This window comes from Grammomys surdaster, unplaced genomic scaffold (assembly GCF_004785775.1).
Source record: "Grammomys surdaster isolate TR1022 unplaced genomic scaffold, NIH_TR_1.0 97, whole genome shotgun sequence".
Taxonomy (NCBI): Eukaryota; Metazoa; Chordata; class Mammalia; order Rodentia; family Muridae; genus Grammomys; species Grammomys surdaster.
The window spans coordinates 10,595,300-10,608,454 of record NW_021604576.1 but is presented as its reverse complement, the minus strand read 5'-3'; positions in this window follow the sequence as shown (position 1 = coordinate 10,608,454).

The window sequence follows — 13,155 nt, the reverse complement described above, 5'->3', positions numbered from 1 at the left end:
TAAGAATCACTCCATAGATACCTGATATTGGATTTTACCATCTTTTTGTATCTTTCAGTATGTATTTCTATGTGAAATTGTTGAGATACTTAACTAATGGGGAAATTAATTCTGTGTTTTTTTCAGAAAACTTGAAAATATCCAGAATTCATTTTTATGTAATTAACATCAGTTATTCCTTACTCTTCCTCGACTATATATTTTAAACCATTTTGAATATACTAGGAGATATTACAGAAAAATTTAAGATCTATATAAATAGGAACAATGACTTGTATGTAGCAGTCAGATGATATTAATCCTCTCTTTCTGCCCTGTTTGATATAAATTCTCTCTTGTTATTCCTATCTCTGTTCAACAAGCCAGCTTGCTCCCAAGTTTCTGGGAATTCTCCTGTATCCATTACCTATTTTGCTGTAGGAGTGCTAGAATTACAGATTTGTGCACTATGGTATCCTACCTTACATAGGTTCTAGGGATCTGAACTCAGCTCATCATGCTTGACTTGCAAGTGCTTTACTCTTTGAGGCATCCCCTAGGCCTGTGTCTTACTTAGGGTTTAATTACAGTAAAGAGACACCATGACAAAGGCAACTCATATAAAGGCAAACACTTAACTGGGGCTGGCTTTCAGTTTCAGAGATTCAGTCCATTATCATCATGACCGGAAACATAGCAATTTGAAGGTAGACATGGTGCCGGAGAACCTCCTGACTGTGGGAAAATTGACAGGGAAACTGAGCAGAGTAAAGCAGGGGCTGACTCTGAAGTAACATGGGATTTGCTCAATATGAGAGGCTGGAAGGCAAATTGGAATTTCCAGTGTTTGTTTTGAGATAAAAGAAAAGAATACAGACATTAAGGGATAACATTATCTCAGTGGATGTCAACAAAAGCTATATGCATCACTGACTTGATGAAATTAATCTTTGTTAACAGGAGATCCTTTTCTGTTATGCTTAATTAGGATAGTTAATGGCACAATAATAGAAGCAACTGTTTCTAAGGTAGTTATATTTTCACATATTTACAGAATATGTACATGTCATATGAAAACATTACTAAACTATAAAAAAACAGGAAGGTATTATATATATGTTAATATATTTGAAATCTTTCAAAACATAAACTCTTGAAAATAGAATCATAACTTGTGTAGGCTTTTTGTTGTTTTGTATAAAATATCATAAAATTCTTCTCAAAATAAACATGCTAATATCCATAAACATGTCACAATAAAAACCTCAAATCTACCTATGCTATTATTCTTGAAGATTGTTCCTTCATTTATATTAACATAACGCTGTTTGTTATAAGGTTTTTTTTATCTGTGTTTACAATTATTTCCTTAGAAGACATACTGGTTAGGTTAAAGGGGAAACTGGTTAGTTTTTATTGTCACCTTGACTCAACGTAGTGTCACCAGGGAAGAGGGAACCTCAACTGAAACAATGCCTGGTCAGTCTGGGTATAGACATGTCTTTGACAGATTGCCTTGACTGATGATTGATGTGGCAGGAACCAGCCCTGTTACTGGGCCCATCCTGGGCAGGGTTGTATGTGAAGACCAGCTCATTTCTAGTCAGGGAACAAGCCAGTAAGCAGCATTCCTCCATGGTTTCTGCACAGATTCTAGTTTTACCTTGTCCCCTGACTTCCCTTAGTGATACATTATAATGCTGAAGTATAAAATAAGCTCTTTCTTCCCCAAGTTGCTTTAGGTTAGTGTTGCACCTCAGCAACAGAGGTCAATCTAGAACAAAGAATATGTGTATTTCAAATGCTGTGAAATAGAAAATTTATATCATGTTATTTATATGTTCACTATGTTTTAGGTTTGTGATGAAATTATAAGTAAGTTGAGAGGAGAACAATACTTTTGTGCTGTTGAATTTCTTCCCTGAAAGACAATTAAATGACAATATAACAGGACTGAAAAAATCAAATTTATATAATTTATATATTTGATATAACAATTTTTCTAATGGATTGACATATTTGTATAATTTCATTCAAAAAATTTCATGAATAGAGAATTTATTGATTACCAATAAACTTCATGGTTTCAGTTGCATTCTATTTTGTCATAATAAGAACATCCAGGTTTTTCTTTTTATAGACTAATATTTTTTATCTTCAAAAAATTCATAGAGTAAGTTCGGTCAATCATATGTTTCAGTCTCCCAATAAATTACTACTTAGATAAATGCCTTAAACTACTCCCTTGTAATATCAAAGAACTAAGACAGATTTTTAAAATTTTTCTGATATATTTTTATTGTTATATTTTAATTGTCCAACCAGTAAGCATCCTTATGATAGAGATGTAAGATATTTTACATTCATACTATTCCATTACCCAAACACCTCTCTTTGCTTCCCTCATTTGTTTGCATTCCTGTTTTTTAACAGTCCCTTCTGCTTTCATTTGCTTTTTTAGTTCTATGTATGAGAGAAAGCATGCAACACTCATCTTTCTGCCTTTAACACCATGTTCTCCAGTTCCATCCATTTTCTTGTAAAGAACAGGATTTCATTGCTTTTAACACTAGTCAATATTTCATTGTGCACATAGGTTGTACTTTCCTTCTTCATCATTCCCAGATGGCACCATTGCTGACTCAAGACTAGACTGTGCAAATAGAGCACCATTCACATGAACATGCAGTAACTGGAAGTGCTGACTTTCATTCCTTCAGCTATTTAGAGAGCCAATGATGCCATGACTGAACCTTGTGATAGTTCTAGTTTTAGTAGGTGTGTAGAGATTTTTGCCCTGCCTGCATGTTAATCATACATGAACTCAAAATGTGCTACCAGGTTATTATGCCTGGTAGGATCTTTCATTTTGGTGAGACTGTGAGTCAGTAGAATTTAGTCCCACATCACATATTGTTCCCTTGGTTGTCATTTGAACCAGAATATTATAAAATTAGTCTCAGGTGATTTTTTTCATAAATCCTTGCCAAATCTCACACCCTCAACATCTCAGTCTTTCTTCTGTGGCTAACACTTGGATTAGCACCTGACTCTTGCTAGAGTTTTCAGAGACAGGTCCTTTCAGTGATCTTTCAGACCCAGGAACCTCCACAGGGGCATACTTCCCTAAACCGGTACAAAATGGCAGGCATGAGAAAACCTATTCGGCACCAGATACTGGCAAGACTAGTGCTAATGGTATTTTCTGAATCTCTTCTTAAATCCCACATTCAAGGCGCATCCCCAGTGCTTCTGTGATTATACGTCCTGAAGACTCAAGTTCTCTTTCTCTCAGTTCTACTCTAGAAATTATTTATTATAGATATAATAATTATTATATTCTTTCCATTCTCAACTGAAACAACAGTGTATGTTTTCCTTGGGTCTTCTGTTTTCTCTCTCCTTAGTCCCCACCCTCTATACTGTATACCCGGTGTTAAGACAATCTTTCCCACTTTTGGTTTTCACATTTTTGAACTAAAGATCTGACTGTGGCCACTAGACACTCAGTGAGCCTGCATTTATCTCTCTCGTGGCCCCATCACTTGGAGATACTAGCATTTGGTGAGTACCAATAGTCTTACAGATCTCAATGATCCCAACCACTTCTTAAAATGTCCATTTTATGAGTATAGTGCTTCAAACTGTGGAACAAAATTTAACCAAATCTAGGCTTTATGTGCTTTTAGGTGCTTTTATTTTTCTAATTATTCAGAAGTCATCATTTGCTAAGGTATCCATGTGAGTGCTGGTGAGATAGCTCAGTAGGTAAAGGTGCTTGCTCTCAAACCTGACAATATGAGCCCAGTTGCAGGAGCCACATGCTGGAGAAGAGACCCAACCCCTACAAGCTGCCCTTTGACTTCTGTATATGCACGCCCACAGTATCACACAAATACAATAAATAAATAAATTTAAAAGTTTTTTTAATTCCTGCGTTAACATGCACACATATAAAACTATTTTAATTTTGGCATACCAAATAGCAAAAGTATCCAAAACACATAATGTAGGAATAATTTTATACAACTACATTATAAATAATGAACCAATCCCTAGGAATTAAAAATATTCAGAATTCCCTTGTACACTTCCTTGATACACTGAAATAAGCCTTAGGTAGTTGTTCTGGACCCTTCAGTTGCTTTGTCTTCCCATGGGACCTGTGGGCTTTTATTTTTGTAGATTATAATTAACCCCAGTCTGTTCTGGTGAAATTCTTAAACTTCCTTGGTAACTTCTAATCTTTCCAGGCAATTTTCCAACTGCCCTGTTCTCTGTCAACATATCTTCTGTTGCTCATCTGCTGACGCTAAACTGACATTAGTAACTGGGACATAACTAAGGCTGTTCAAAGAACTTAGTGGGAAGTGAAAGAGCAGAGTGATTTTTCCTGAGTAAAGAGCAAATAACCATTCATACATATACATGATACAGAAAACATACATACAAACAAACAAACATACATATATACATATGCACATACATATATACAGATAGATACATAGCTACTTAATATGCAAATAATCTAATACACATTTCTAATCATTTTGACCAGTCTAAATTTTTACTAGGTAAACTATGTTTCTCACTTAATGATCTATTTGTTTTAAACTAAATGTCAAACAAACCTGAATTGTTTGGAAGGCACAGAAAGAGCTGCCATGCTTTTTCTTCATGGTGTCAACAGAGTATGGTATGCCTTCACCTTAAATTGCACCAACTGTAGTTACTATGCATAAATTCTCTGAGATCCTGCTTTTCCAGGATCATCTGAACACAGTCCTGTGAAATAATGAACATCAGCTCTTACTTTAACCAAAACTTTCCCCATTAGAGGGAACAGAGGAAGTCCCTAGTGAAGAATGTGCATTGTTGATATGGATGGTCATAGACATAACTCCATTGCCTCAGCCCCATTCGAGTAGCCAAGATTTCCTCAGAGGTCCAAGAAAATGGTTGAGTAGTGGATATAAAAACTACCAACTTCTTTGTGATCCCAAGCGTTGACAGCTTGAGACTGTTTACCTATAAAGACTTCCTACAAAGACCAGCTAAAATCTCCCCACTGTTCTGTACACAGTAAACATGCTGAGGTTCTGGGTTATTGTGGCAGTAAGTACCACTCTATCAAAGATACCAATCTGATTGTAACCTTTCTGAATGTGTGTTTATTTGTCTGGCTTTTGTTCATTCTCTTGTCGCCAATGACCATAATCAGAGTTCCAAGACCCAAGCCACTTGAGATGTGGCACCTCACTGTTTTCAACTCTTTCTTCTCTCTCGCCTATTTTTTCTTAAGAAAAACAAACTAAAGTGAATTTCTGGGTTAAATACCTTATTTTCAGAATGCATGTTATACATTAAACACAAATTAGTCATGTGGCAGAGTAGGCATGCCATATGTTTGGTCAGAGTCACAGATTATTGTGAAATAATAATGAAATAATGAAATTCTTTGAGTTCAACAGCTTCATATTCACTGAAATCCTTCTGGCCTAAAAAGAAAACAGAACTGAGTGGGTAGTGCACTTAGAGCACAGCATGCACAAGTAGTTAGCAGTGTCACTGATCACAGACACAATGTTGAACAAAGGTGGAAAGTATATCTAATGATGGAAGTCATGCAAAAGCAAGTAAGAATGAAAGCCCACACTTCTACTTCATGTTGATTTTTTTTGTTATCTAGTTTAGGCAGCACAATGCAAAACAACAAACAGCACTTTCAGTGGGCATTGGGAATGCCATCTCTATGTCGCTCTGACATTGAAATACAGGAGCATAAAAGCACCCTTTAATTTAATTATAAACAAATCAACTGAAGGTGGAAAGATTATCTTCTGATCTATATCAATGTGCTTGTTGTTGGAAAATTTCCTACTGATCTGTTTCCAATTCTTTCCCTCATTCTTATTAAGGACAAGATAAATTACACACAATCTATCCCTCCTTCTTTTAGAATTCCTGTTGAACTAGTTTGTAGCAATGAAGACTCTTTGAGCCCCAGGTTTCTATTTTACAGGACCAACAGAAAAGAATGGAAAGATCTGAGCATTTTCTCATTTAAATGATACATAAAGAGGAAGCTCTTCCTCAATTCTAGATTAAAGACAGTGGTTATTTTGTTCCCATCAGCCATGGTGCTGATGGGGAGCACTGACCTCAGGCTTTCTCCTGCCCATTATCTGCAGATATGTCACTTTCCCATTTCTGTAGGAAGTGCTTACCATATTATATAAAACCACGACAAAGGTTTTATAGTTACCATTTTTTAAAAAGACACTATATACATATTCATGAGGTGTAGAGAACTCTTATATATCAGTTTTCCTGCAATTTATATAAAAACTGCAGCATGAATGCTTATTTATCTGGAAGTATAATCGATTATGAAAGATGTAAATCCTTTTAATGGAAGGAAGACTGATGATTTTATTTTTGTCATTCTTCTATTTCCTTCCATAAATATCTTTGACACAGTGTATGACAATTTATTTCTACTAGAAATCAGTTACTCTCTGCAAATATTTATTTGTAAATTTGCTTAACCAGGATGGTTGTTTATAAATATTTGAAAATTTTTCATACGATTAAACAAACATGTCTTCAAATATATACAAAATTAGATTCATTATTGAAGTTTTAAAATGAACCCTCATTCATCAAATTAAACTATTTAAGGGATGAACACTTGTTGGTACATCATGTGAGAGCATATGTTACTAAGAAGAGTTACACCATCTGAGTTGGGCACAGATTACTTTCTGATTTGCTTTAGTTGTGTTATCTGTAAAGTGGGTGTTAATCATAAGACTAGCCACACTGAGTTAGAGACAGGACTGGATTAGTGAATTCATATAATGTGCTTAGAAGAGGCTCTCTGGGAAAACTGCATACCACATTGGCTATGCAGGAGAGGTGGGCTGCAATGCTCAGTTATGGAATGCCTGCATGTTTTTGTAGCCAGAGCCCAGCTCATACTTACAGCAAATGGTAAGCCCACACAACTCTCCAGTGAAAACAGATGAGATGGAAGACGATACATGACCTTGTTGAAGATGCCTTGCCAAAACTTGTCACAACCATGATCTGATCTAGTCTGTTTGAATTTAAAGTCTAAGTTCTTTTCTTTCTTTGCTTACTAGATCATGTGGCAGTTATGTATTTTTTAATTTTTTTTTTAAAAATTACACAATATATTTCACATTCTATCTTCCCCCAGCTCCTCTCAGGTAATTCCACCTACCCACCCAAATTCATGTTCTTTCTCTATCTTCAAACAAACAAACAAACAAATCAACAAACAAGCAAACAAAATTACCAACACAACAAAAAGTATACAAAAAACATGGAGTTGCTTTTATGCTGATCAACTCCTCCCGAACATAAGGACCTACAGTGTGGTTGATATGGCCAATGTTATTCTAATGAAGAACACTGATTTTCCCTGTACCAGTAGGTATCGATTACAAATAACTTCTTGGTTAAGGATGGGACTTTGTACTTACTTTCCTTCCTCCATCCTGGGATTTTGTCTGACTTGAACTTCTTCAATACTATCACAAGCTGTTGTACTCTTTATGAGTTCAGATGTGCATCAATCAAGTTGTGTTCTGAAAGTGCTTGTACTCCTGTTGAGGTGTTCACTTCTTTTGACTCATATACTCTTTCTTCCTCCTCTTCCATGTAGATCCTTGACCTTTAATGAAGGGGTATAAAGACATGTCATGTGGAGCTGAGTACTCCCAAGGCTCTTACTCTCTGTCCATTGTCCAGTTGTGATCTCGGTGTTAATAACCATCACCTGCAAGAACTCAACATCCTTGATAAGAGTTGAGCAGTTCCACTGACACTCTTTCTTCCTCCTTTATCATTGAGTGTCCAGAGCTCTGAGGGGGAGGGATTTGCTTAAAGGTTCAGTGTTCTAAGGAACATAGGGGTGAAGGCTGTATGTAGACACTACCTTGATGTCACCATGTTCAGTGAGTTGTGTAGGTGTTGTCTTCAGCAATGGTACCTTGCTGACAGTTGGTGGAGAACAACTTATTGTTTTAACAACAGCTTGAATTGTTTGGGTGATTCCTGTGGGGCCTCTTTGGATGACAATTTAATTAAATGTAACCCAATCCAAGTATGATTTTCATTTGGTGATAACCAAAGCCAGTTGGGACTCACATTCATGTATGCATATTTGTAGGAAGTGTCTACCGGATTAGGTTTCCATAGTACTCTTCAAATGCCTCATTTTGGTTGTCTCTCCCTAGCACGGAAACTCTTGCTTGACTATGTTCATTGTTGCTCTATTTGTATTACCAGAGATTGGAAACAATTTACATGTCTCTCAATAGAAGAATGGATAAAGAAAATCTGATACATTTACACAATGGAGTATTACTCAGTCATTAAAAAAATGACATCATAAAATTTACAGACAACTGGTTAGAACTAGGAAAAAATTACTCTGAGTGAGATCACCCAGACCCAGAAAAACAAATATTACTATGTATTCACTTATATGTGAATATTAACTGTTAAGTCAGTGATAAGCAAGTTAGAATCTATAGAACCACAAGTGGTACTATTGAGTAAGGCACTAGAGAAAACAGATAGACCTCATTAGGCAAATGAAGAAGAATAAATATGAATGGAAATGTGGAGGTGGGGGACTCGAATGGAAGGGTCAAGTGGGGAAAGGGAGGGAAGAAGGGCTTATGGGCTAGAATTAGGGAAAGACAGTTGAAGTTATAGCCTTTTAATTATAAAATCATTTAAGAAATGGAGGGCACTTTCTCAAATGTACATAGGACATAAGATAAAAGCTATATCAGCTTATCAACGGTCTATCATTGAATAAGACAGAGAAATCATTATTTTGTGGTTATAAATCTTGAATTCTCTCTCTTTCTTTTAAATGATCTTTATTATAAATAAAGCAAATTTCATACAATATATCCTGATCATTCTTGCTCATCTTCCAGATATGCTCCAACTTCCCACCCTTTCAACTTTCATGCCTTCCTTCTTTTTTCTCAAGAAAAAAAGTAAAAAAAAAAAAGATCAATAAAGATAAACACACTAACGTATACACACACACACACACACACACACACACACACACACTCAAAATAAGAGACACCATAATATAAAAGTAAAAGATCAGAAATGTTTAAAAAAATGCTCAAAGTAATATGAACAAAACAAAGCAAAGTCCTCTAAAAATACCTTTGAGTTTGCCTTGTGTTGACCATCTACTATTGGACAAGGGACCTGTGTGTGGTTTGAATAGCCAGCAAGACTCCATTGTAGAAACTAATTTCTTCTTTGTAAGCAGTTGTTAATTGGAGACTGCTTCTGGGCTAGGGATGGGATCCTGTCCACTTCCTCTCTCAGTACTGGGGCTCCAATTAGTTTATATCTGTGCATGCCCTGTGCATGCTGCCATAGTATCCGTGAGCCCATATGTGTGTCATCTTGTTGTACCTGGAAGACACTGATTGTTAGCTCTTACAGTTTTTCTGCTTCCTCTTACTCATAATTTTCTGAGCCCTGAGAGAAAGACTTTGATGGAAATATCTCATTTAGAACTTAGTGTTCCAAGGTCTCTCACTCTTTGTGTGTTTCTCAGTTGTATTTATTAGTGAACATTTCCTGCAGGGAGATTTTCTAAGAAATCAGTAATTTTAAGAATTTTTGTCATTTTTACTGCTTGTTTTATAAAATAGGTATTATTATACAAACCATTCCAAAAGTGAATTGGCATTTCTTCCCCATATACTTGAAAATATCCCTTTTTCTTTTTTTCTTTTCTTTTTTTTATTGGATGTTTTATTTACACTTCATATGTTGTCCTCTTACCCATCCCCCACCCACCCAGGAACCCCCATCCCCTCACCCCTCCTCCTTCTCTGCAGATGTACCCCTACCTACCCCCCAACACCCACCTCCCCACCCTCAAATTCCCACCCACTGGGGCATCCAGCCTTCATGAGGTCAAGGATCTCTTCTTCCACCTATGCCCAGCAGGGCCCTCCGCTCTTATGTATACAGCTGAAGCCATGGATCCCTCCCTAAGAGCTCCCAGGCTGGTGGTTTAGACCCTGGGAGCTGTGGTTGGTTGGTATTGTTGCTCTCCTCATGGGGCCACAAACCCTTTCAGCTCCAATGGTCTTCACTCTAACTCCTCCATTGGGAACCCCATGTTCAGTTCAATGGCGAGTTGTGAGCATCTGCCTCTGAATATGTCAGACTCTTGCAGACCTCTGAGGAGACATCTATATCAGGCTCTTATCAGCATGCACTTCCTGACTTCCACATCAGCATCTACCTTTGGTGACTGCACAAGGGATGGATACTCAGGTGGAATGGTCTTCAGACAACCCCTCCTTCAGTTTCTGTCCCGCACTTTGTCTCCATATTTGCCCCCTTGAGTATTTTGTTGCTCCTTCTAAGAAGGACCGAATCACCCCCACTTGGTCTTCTTTCTTCATGAGCTTCATGTGGCCTGTGAGTTGAATCTTGGGCATTTCAAGATTCTGGGCTAATATCCAATAATCAGTGAGTGAATACCATGTGTGTTCTTTTGTGATTGGGTTACTTCACTCAGGATGATAATTTCTAGTTCCATCCATTTACCTAGGGAACTTTGGAATTCATTGTTTTTAATAGCTGAGTAATACTCCATTGTGTAAATATACCACATTTTTGGAATCCATTCCTCAGTTGAAGGACATCTGGGTTCTTTCCAGCTCCTGGCTATTATAAATAAGGCTGCTATGAACATAGTTGAGCATATGTCCTTGTTATATGTTCGAGCATCTTCTGGATATATGCCTAGGAGTGGTATAGCTGGATCCTCAGGTAATGTTATGTCCAATTTTCTGAGGAACCGCCAGACTGATTTCCAAAGTGGTTGCACCATCTTGCAGTCCCACCAACAATGGAGGAGTGTTCCTCTTTCTCCACATCCTCGCCAGCATCTACTGTCACCTGAGTTTTTAATCTTAGCCATTCTGACTGGTGTGAGATAGAATCTCAGAGTTGTTTTGATTTTCATTTCCCTGATGACTAAGGATGCTGAACATTTCTTTAGCTGCTTCTCGGCCATTCGAATTTCCTCAGTTGAAAATTCTTTGTTAAGCTCTGTAGCCCATTTTTAATAGGGTTATTTGGTTGTCTGGAGTCTAATTTCTTGAGTTCTTTGTATATATTGGATATTAGCCCTCTATCAGATGTAGGATTGGTAAAGATCTTTTCCAAATTTGTTGGTTGTCGTTTTGTCCTAGTGACAGTGTCCTTTGCCTTACAGAAACTTTGCAATTTTATGAAGTCCCATTTGCCAATTCTTGATCTTAGAGCATATGCCATTGGTGTTCTGTTCAGGAACTTTTCCCCTGTGCCCAAGTATTCGAGGCTCTTCCCCACCTTCTCTTCTATTAGTTTCAGTGTACCTGGTTTTATGTGGAGGTCCTTTATCCACTTAGACTTGAGCTTTGTACAAGGAGATAAGAATGGATCAATTTTCATTCTTCTACATGTTGTCCTCCAGTTGAACCAGCACCATTTGTTGAAAATGCTGTCCTTTTTCCACTGGACAGTTTTAGCTCCTTTGTCAAAGATCAAGTGACCATAGGTGTGTGGGTTCATTTCTGGGTCTTCAATTCTATTCCATTGATCTTCCTGCCTGTCTCTGTACCAATACCATGTAGTTTTTATCACTATTGTTCTGTAGTACAGCTTTTTCAAAAACTCAACAATTTATTGCTATTTTAAGACTTAATGATATCAGTAGCCAATCTTCTTGCCTTCTTATTTTCTGCTTAAAATGGTTGTAATTATTTACTATTAGTCGGAGGTCTTTCAAACTTTAAATTGTATCAGACAGAATTTTTATACAAGGGGACTTATAGTAGGTATATCTTTAAATCTTTCAACCATATATCTTATCTGTTTAACAACATTGTTATAGTGCTGATTAGAGATAAAACTGTGATTATTGCTTAATATTGCTTCATAATTTTTATAATATTGTAATTAAGCATCTGTCTTAGTTACATTCCTATTGCTGTGATATAAAAAACTATGACTAAGACATCTTATAAATGAAGGTGTTTAATTTGCCCTATGGTCTATGATCTTGGGGTGAAGTAGAATATTTAAGAGCCAACATCATGAGGCACAACCATGAGAAAAAGATGGTGGCTGGGAATGGTACAAATCATTTGAAAGTTCAAAGCCTAGTGAGATATCTTCTTCAACAAGGCCATACCTCCTAATCCTTCCCAAACATTTCTACCAACTAGGGACTAAATATTCAAATATATAAACCTATGGGGGCTGTGCTAATTGAAACCCCACAGCAGCTATCAGTCATTTGTGCATGGAACTGATTTCAGTGACTTTCCCAGGCAGATGCCTTCACTACTGCAGAAGACTGCCATACAAGTTCTCTTAGTTTAATTTTGAGACTCTTTCACCACAAGAATCAGCTTTCTTCTGAAATAAAGTCAATCATATTTAGTTTTTTTCCTCTTTTGTGGTTCAAGGTTTTGTTTTTTTTTTTTTTTTGTGGTTCAATTCTTGTGCGAGATTTTAAAAAGAGCTTTGCTTGTAGATAAATGGAGGGATTTTACGTGACCTCGTGTTATTACCAAGTCACATGTGAAGTGGAGGGTAGGGTGACCATAATTAATAAATACACACATTCATAAATATGTTCAATCCTCTCAGTTTCTTAAATACAATTCAAGTAAAAGGATAGGCTGAATTGCTCTTCCTTCACCCGCCCCCTGCCAAGGGGTCAATCTCTCAGCCAGCCTGGGTCTTATCGTTCTGACCCACAGCAGGGTAGCTTTTGGGTCCCATTTTAAAATTCTCTCTCCCAGACCCAGTTTTAGAAGAGCAATAAAAGTAAAACAGTTGTAAAGACTTCAGGAATAGGAGAAAATTCACAAATTCAGTTAAAGAAAGTAGTGATAGGGCTGGAGAGATGGCTCAGTGGTTAAGAATACTGATTGTTTTTCCAGAGTTCCTGAGTTCAATTCCCAGCAACCACATGGTGGCTCACAACCTTCTGAAATGGGGTCTGATGCCCTCTTCTTGTGTGTCTGAAGATAGCTACAGTATACTCATATACTTAAAAAACAATAATTATTTAAAAAGAAAGAAAAGAAAGTAGCA